Source organism: Salvelinus alpinus, chromosome 11, assembly GCF_045679555.1.
Source record: "Salvelinus alpinus chromosome 11, SLU_Salpinus.1, whole genome shotgun sequence".
Lineage (NCBI taxonomy): Eukaryota > Metazoa > Chordata > Actinopteri > Salmoniformes > Salmonidae > Salvelinus > Salvelinus alpinus.
In genome coordinates, this window is record NC_092096.1 from 68,260,355 (window position 1) to 68,268,831 (window position 8,477).

General features: G+C 43.9%; 1 long non-coding RNA gene across 1 annotated transcript; it reads left to right on the forward strand.

Annotated features, from left to right (window-relative positions):
- Positions 1-2,004: 2,004 nt before the first annotated feature.
- On the forward strand, positions 2,005-7,157 carry LOC139534695 (uncharacterized). Its single transcript, XR_011666982.1, has 3 exons — positions 2,005-4,747; positions 5,348-5,548; positions 6,432-7,157. It is a non-coding gene; the product is annotated as an uncharacterized lncRNA (long non-coding RNA).
- Positions 7,158-8,477: the final 1,320 nt, after the last annotated feature.

The following is an 8,477-nucleotide window of genomic DNA, read 5'->3' on the forward strand; positions in this document are numbered from 1 at the left end:
TATAAATAATGCACTTATCAAGAGAACATCCCTGGTCATCCCTACTGCCTCTGATCTGGAGGACTCACTAAACAGAGAACATCCCTGGTCATCCCTACTGCCTCTGATCTGGAGGACTCACTAAACAGAGAACATCCCTGGTCATCCCTACTGTCTCTGATCTGGAGGACTCACAAATGCTTTGTTTGTAAATGATGTCAGTGTTGGAGTGTGCCCCTGGCTCTCCGTAAATTTCAAAAACAAGAAAAATGTGTCTTCTGGTTTGCTTAATATAAGGAATGTGAAATGATTTATGCATTTACTTTTGATAGATACTTAAGTATATTTAAAACAAGACACTTTTAGACTTTTACTCAAGTAGTATTTTACTGGGTGACTTTCACTTTTACTTGAGTCATTTACTGATAAGGTATCTTTACTTTTACTCAATTGGGTACTTTTCCCACCACTGGTGTGTGTGTGTGTGTATTGGGTACTTTTCCCACCACTGGTGTGTGTGTGTATTGGGTACGTTTTCCACCACTGATGTGTGTGTGTATTGGGTACTTTTCCCACCACTGGTGTTTTTGTGTGTGTGTGTGTGTGTGTGTGTGTGTGTGTGTGTGTGTGTGTGTGTGTGTGTGTGTGTGTGTGTGTTGGGTACTTTTCCCACCACTGCCTTTGACAGTTCCATTGTGGCCCTTAAGAAACAGAAATTACCCCTATGATTGCCTGATGGCAGTTTTATGACGATGTTTATGATACCTGTACGATTGAGAGACCAGGTAAGCTGTGTGTGTGTGTGTTTACAGTGTCCCACGAGGCCGTTCTACTACCCCCGGCCCTGGTCTTGCTTAGCCTACTCTCTACCTCTCCCAGTAATGGATTCCAGTCCGGTAAAAATAAGGTATCTGCATGGGTCGCAAACTTATCTCAGGAGGGTGATGCATTTGTAGGAGCGTCCGCTTCGAGTGGAGTGGAGTGGGGGGGGGTCGAATGGCCTCGCGGGGGAGATATATCGATGCAGACGTTTTCCCATTACCAGGGCCTCCCAGCGTCTAAACAGCCAACCGGGGAGGATTCCGCAGCCGAACAGGCTGACGTGATCTAAATGAAATGTGGTTGGTTTCCCCAGCGACGCTGTCTATAAATCACCACCTCCGCCCGATGGGAGGTGTAGAAATACCTTGTCGCTTCGCTTCCCAGTCCTGCCGACCGCCGTAGGGAGAGAGACAGGAGAGACTGAACAAGAAGGCTTCAGACAACACATTTTATGTTGTCAGAGGTGTATCATCATGCCAGGTGACAGAACCAAGTCATACTCTCCTGATGCAGGTGGACTTATGGGACTTCACGCAGAATTACACATTCAATCTGTTCCCTTCCATAAAATGAATTATCTACCCTTGCATAACCTTAGTCAAAAGTCATATTCTTCCAAATCAAGGGGTATATTTGTTTTATTGAAATTGCTGTAAATCTTCTAGACTGGGGCTTTAAACTCACATGACCCCAATGACATGACATGACCTTAACCATTTACTTCTAAATGAATGTTGTGATTGTGATATGAATAAGGTACTGCCCTCTAGTGGCATAATCAGGTATTTTCCGCTGGTACGTCAGTTGGTGTACCGTAACTGTTAGAGAAACTGAATATTTGCGATAGTGTCATGTTTCCTTAAAACAAAGACATTTAAAAAAATAAATAAAAAAAAGCTGAATGATTGACAAATAATGCACAATTATTAAACCAATTTAAATGCTTAATTTGAGCCGGATCCTGGCACCCCTCCGTTTTGAGCTGTTTCGTTCCGGGAACCCATTTGAACGGATCCGGTAACTCTCGTGGTATGCAAAATAATTGTCACTTTTTGCATTGTAAAAATTATAATTAAAGCCATCAAAATTAATTCTAGTTACCTCTTCGTTAATTATCCTGCCCCCCCCCCCCCCCCCCCACATACCTCCCATAACTATAATGGAATTCACTTTCTATGATCTCACTCCCTCGCTCTGCTCTGATAGACATGAGCCTGCAACTCTCATCTTTCCAGCATTGCAATTAATTATGAATTACCTTATAGAGCCGCGCGAAGGGTTCTGGATGAGCTGCACGCCTGATAAATTGAAATACATTTGACAAAGTTATAGAATTACTGGTGTCTGTTCAGAAATAAATGAAATTATTCAGAATAGTTTACGACACCATTAGAAAGCCTAAAATGTTGCCTAGCTGTGGAGTGTAGCCCAATAACAAGGCATAGCCTACAGTCGGGAACACGCAACAAATCTGTCAACGAACAAAGAAAACCTTTTGCAATATTTCAGTCTACAATCGCGGGAAAACACAGGTTGGAAAGCCTGCTGAAAAGAGAAGACAAATCTGTAAAATGTAGGCTACCAAGATATTTGATCAACTTGCAAATAGTGTTTTACAAAGTAAAACGAGAGAAAGAAGTAGAGATTGTGAGAGGCTTTTGGCATTAGCGCATATGCAATCATCAGAGAGTGAGCTGCACATCATTGGGTGAGTCAGTGAAACTGGAAAGCATTTTTAGGACTATAATTTCCTCCTCATATTGTAGCCTACAATAATGTCTCCACACACCTAGGCTATTGACTGATTCAAGACACGGTCTTTTTCATTGATCTCAGGTTGTCAGTGTCAAAGTGGCCTGTCATTTCGATCATTTATTATGTATTATGGCGCTTTCACGACAACTGGGAACTAGAGAAAAACGAGGTCGAATTATGACGTCAGTGATTTTTTGTGTCGGAAAGTCGGCGCTCTAGAAAGAGGCCATATTTCCCCACTTGGAATTCCGTGTTGGATGACCGTTCACAACGCAACCCGGATGATATGCACGCAATGCTTTATTATAAAGGTTGTTGTTTTTTCTCATGCGTTCCGGTACCTCAGAGCTCCGCAGATCACCCGCGTCTCGCGCTCACGTTTTGTTCCGCCACCTCCCGATTTACAAATTAAGCACTTTAACGTTAGCTAGCTACAACAAAAAGTTAATCGCACGACTAAGCTAGTTGCCTAGCTCCGAGACAACAACTAAGGTTGCTATCCATGTAGCTACGTAGCAGTTGAACTATCTCAACGATGAGGTGTTCCAGCTACCAATGAGGAATCGGCCCAGAAGCGGTCCTCTTCCGGGGGGCCGGTGTAGTGCCGAAAATCTCCCCCCCTGACAGAATCCACCCTTCTAATTTCCTTCGTTTTGTGGCTAGAGTCAAATACTTTCTGTGACACACATCAGTCAAATACTTTCTATAGAACAAACTTCACGTCAGGACAGGCAACCGGAATGAATCATTAATGTTTGTGTGTTATATTAAACATAGAAGGAGTCAAATGTTGGCAAGCAATACACATTTCAGAACAACTATGTCTGAATTATTATCCTTACACTTTCAAAAATACTAGTCAAATAAGACATGGGAGAGATTACGAATTTTGGAAAAGAGATTTATTTATAGACTAATACAAAAATCAGTAGCTGATTAGGTACGGGCGACTGTTGCTGCCCCGGGTGTAGACGAGGGGGGGGTTCGCCCAGGGCGCCATACAAACTAGAACCGCCATATACACTTGAAACAAATAGCCAAACCGAAAACTGTAGACAAAAATGCTTTCTGCTACTAAGATCAGTGAAATGTGGGCTAAACTGACAACGGAGTGAAGAGCAGAAATCTCAACTAGCAAGTCGCAGCAATGAAGAACGCCAAGGGGGAGACGCCAATTCTGGCAGGGGGAGATTTTCGGCACAACACCGGAACTGATTGAATCGGCTCGGAATCAGGTGTCCTACTCAGCCCGGAATCAAAACGAATGACTGCCCATTTCTGTCTACCGGACTTTGCCGGAATTTTACCAGAATCCACCCAATGTAGTTTTAAATAAATGTACACAAAATTACCCGATTTAGACATTTTAAATATTACACTTCCACACATTAAAAAAAATATATTGTATTTATTTTTTACCCCATTTTCGTCATATCCAATTATCTTGTCCCATCACTGCAACTCCCGTACACCATACACCTGGTGACTGTGTCAGCATGCATGCGCCTGGCCCGCCACAGGAGTCGCTACGATGCGACTGGACAAGGACACCCCGGCCGGCCACACCCTCCTCTAACCCGGACAACGGTGGGCCAATTGTGCGTCGCCTCATCAGTCTCCTTGTCGCGGCCGGCACGGGTGTCGAACCAGCATCTGTAGCAACGCAGTGTCTTAGACTGCTGCGCCACTCAGGATGCCCAATCTGCAACGTTTTTAATAATGATCAATTGCCTTGCACACAGTATCAAAATACTAAAATACTACTTAAACCTCTTAAAGAATTTAATTTTAATTATGTTTTGGGATCACAGAAACAATGAGAAAATATGGAAAAATAAATAAATGTTAATTATATAAAGCAGCCCGTGTAATCATCTGCCAGAGAGTAGCCACAATCGGCCCGAGCCCCAAGTAATACATTTGGGCCAGATAACTCACACCGGAATCGGCCCGAGCCCCAAGTAATACATTTGGGCCAGATAACTCACACCGGAATCATCCCGAGCTCAATCCCCACATCCTAGCCATAAGTAATACTGCCGAAGGCGGCCCAGGCGTAAGCCGAGTCTGACTCTCAGCCCGAGTGCCCCGACTCTCAGCCGGAATTGGCCCAGATCCACTGTGCTAGCTGGGATGTGACACAGAGACAAGCCAGCCATCTCCTGCACAACAAGTTCGTGGTCATCCTCAGGTGAGTGCAGCAGTCGTCTGGGGGAGATGGATCATGTGTGATTAACGGTTGAAACGTTTTTTGATTTTAAAACACATCATATGCCTTTCTTTTCATCCAGACTAATTTAGAGAGAATCATTAGAGGAAATGTAATCATTCTAGGAAATTCTAAGGATGTATTTTGTATAGCCTCTGAAAGGTTGCTCGTTGCTTTATGTGTTGGTGTTGAAGCGGAGCGTTCTATGTATAAGGACCTTGTGCTACTTCTCCAGAAGGACAATTATCTGAGCGTGTCACAGCTGAAGACCACGGTAAAGATTTCACTGAGCTCTTACAGCAAATGTAATGTCAGAATGGAAGAATGTCACTTGTTTTGCCGACCAACACACACACACACACACACACACACACACACACACACACACACACACACACACACACACACACACACACACACACACACACACACACACACACACACACTCTACATCTCAGATCAGTGCATAATGAGACACAAGGGAAAATAAGTCTGTTTTCTGAGACACACAGTTTCTTCTCTGGTCCTCAGGGGGAGTTAAAGAAGTCTGTTTTCTGAGACAGTTTCTTCTCTGGTCCTCAGGGGGAGTTATCCTTTGAACAGGACAGTCTGGTTGAGGGGTGCCGCGAGGTGCGTCAGTTCCGCTCGGACCTCCACCCGGTGAGGTTCTACTTCCCGACGCGTCTCTACTCGTCCTATATGAAGAACATCCTAGCTGACTTCCGCACCGGCCTCAAACCTGACTTCCTGATTTGTCGACTCCTGTATCTGGGACGTCTCCAGGTACTTATTTCGGTTCTATTCTATAATCTATTCTATTCTACTGTATTTATTTTGTGCTTGTTCACTGTGGATTACAAACTCTAACCTATACGTTCAGATCTGATATAGGTCTAGTGAAGGGGGAAACCTTCAAACTGATCTCCTTGATTCTGTTAGCTCAATTTAGAAGAATTCCCCAAGAGCTCACTAATCAGATACATTTTAGTAAGAGTCGTATTGTTTAAAAAAAAAAAATAGATAATCAGTTTGTCCAGTTGAAAGTCTTAAATGTGTCTTGTGACATTTGAATCAGCTCACAGCATCACTCTGGTCCCGATGACAACAGTGTAGGCTAGTACTGACAGTCCTTTACCTACCTTACAGATCCTTCCCAGTAATCACTTGGTTTGCATCAAATTTGATTAAAGTTCAGTCTCGTAGTTGTTGCTGCTCCGTCAGGGTGAGAGAGGGGGAGAGTGAGCGAGCGAGAGAGAAAGAGATGAGTGTGTGATTAATTATGTACAGACTGAATGGAATCACTCTACCTGGAGCCTGAGGGCCCTTTAGTTCTGCCAAAGAGTGGAAAATCAAAAAGGAATCACATAGTTTCGCATCATCAACCAATTTCAGGCTTGACGATGTTTTCTCTAGTTTAGAGGAGAAATATTGAACTATTTGTCAAGAGGTAGAGCATAGCAGAACTGCAGAAGTGTTCCTATGATATTCGCATTGAATAGCCTAGATTTTTAATCGATTTTAGATGCTTACGTGGGCCGATCTGCATCAATCGATTCATTTTATTTACATAATCATTTTCTTAAAGATTCCCTTGCATAATTTCTTCCAATGTTTCTGAAGTTGTTTTCGTGAGGGTGTTGATGACGTGTCACTTTGTCTGTCACAGGTATGGTCGAAAATGGGGTTTCCACAATACAGAGAGAACCACCGTAAATTATTTGAACAGATCAAAGCCGGCATGCTTCCAGAATGTCTCGCAGTGTGGAACCTGGTCATGCCACTGGGCAAGAAGATCACATTGGTGGCTTTCAGGTTCCTGAGGTAAATGGGTGACCAATCAGAAAGAGAGAATATATTTTTGTTACTGACTGACATTCGGTAACCATGGTACTGTAGTCAGTATGTGAGACTGTAGCAACACACTAATAGACAATGAAGCCATGGATGCTTTGCAAACTTCATGAGTCAACTTCACATCTTCTAATATGTTGTTCTTAGTATGCTGGCATTTAGGGCTCACAAAGCAATAACACCAGGATAAATATATTATTTTAAATACTTATTTTAGTATTTCCAGTTCTAGAGTCCCCATAGCCTCTCTGCATCCTCCCCGCCCTCTCCACAGATTGCACACATGGGCATGATGCTGCGCAAAGTTGTGATCGGCGCTAAACTTCTACAGCAGCAGGTTAGCGGACTCCTACGCGCTGGACTTGTGGTTCCGCCACAGGCTGCAAGCTATGTGTACTGTAGTCTGGTGGTGTGTACTGTAGTCTGGTGGTGTGTACTGTAGTCTGGTGATGTGTACTGTAGTCTGGTGATGTGTACTGTAGTCTGGTGGTGTGTACTGTAGTCTGGTGGTGTGTACTGTAGTCTGGTGGTGTGTACTGTAGTCTGGTGATGTGTACTGTAGTCTGGTGATGTGTACTGTAGTCTGGTGATGTGTACTGTAGTCTGGTGGTGTGTACTGTAGTCTGGTGATGTGTACTGTAGTCTGGTGATGTGTACTGTAGTCTGGTGGTGTGTACTGTAGTCTGGTGATGTGTACTGTAGTATGGTGATGTGTACTGTAGTCTGGTGGTGTGTACTGTAGTCTGGTGATGTGTACTGTAGTCTGGTGATGTGTACTGTAGTCTGGTGATGTGTACTGTAGTCTGGTGATGTGTACTGTAGTCTGGTGATGTGTACTGTAGTCTGGTGATGTGTACTGTAGTCTGGTGGTGTGTACTGTAGTCTGGTGATGTGTACTGTAGTCTGGTGATGTGTACTGTAGTCTGGTGGTGTGTACTGTAGTCTGGTGATGTGTACTGTAGTCTGGTGATGTGTACTGTAGTCTGGTGGTGTGTACTGTAGTCTGGTGATGTGTACTGTAGTCTGGTGATGTGTACTGTAGTCTGGTGATGTGTACTGTAGTCTGGTGGTGTGTACTGTAGTCTGGTGGTGTGTACTGTAGTCTGGTGATGTGTACTGTAGTCTGGTGATGTGTACTGTAGTCTGGTGGTGTGTACTGTAGTCTGGTGATGTGTACTGTAGTCTGGTGGTGTGTACTGTAGTCTGGTGGTGTGTACTGTAGTCTGGTGATGTGTACTGTAGTCTGGTGATGTGTACTGTAGTCTGGTGGTGTGTACTGTAGTCTGGTGATGTGTACTGTAGTCTGGTGGTGTGTACTGTAGTCTGGTGATGTGTACTGTAGTCTGGTGGTGTGTACTGTAGTCTGGTGATGTGTACTGTAGTCTGGTGGTGTGTACTGTAGTCTGGTGATGTGTACTGTAGTCTGGTGGTGTGTACTGTAGTCTGGTGATGTGTACTGTAGTCTGGTGATGTGTACTGTAGTCTGGTGGTGTGTACTGTAGTCTGGTGATGTGTACTGTAGTCTGGTGATGTGTACTGTAGTCTGGTGATGTGTACTGTAGTCTGGTGGTGTGTACTGTAGTCTGGTGATGTGTACTGTAGTCTGGTGAGGATGATGGTGATGTGTACTGTAGTCTGGTGAGGATGATGGTGATGTGTACTGTAGTCTGGTGATGATGGTGATGTGTATTGTAGGAATGATCCTTTGTCTACACAGAGACATTTTTCCTGCCGAAACTCTAACACGTTCTACAAGCGAATACTGGAACGATATTTCTGACATAAGAACGAGGGGAATGGTCAGAGGCGAGCTAAAGAATAATCATGTCATATGGGTTGTTATTTTGTGATGTCATTAAAA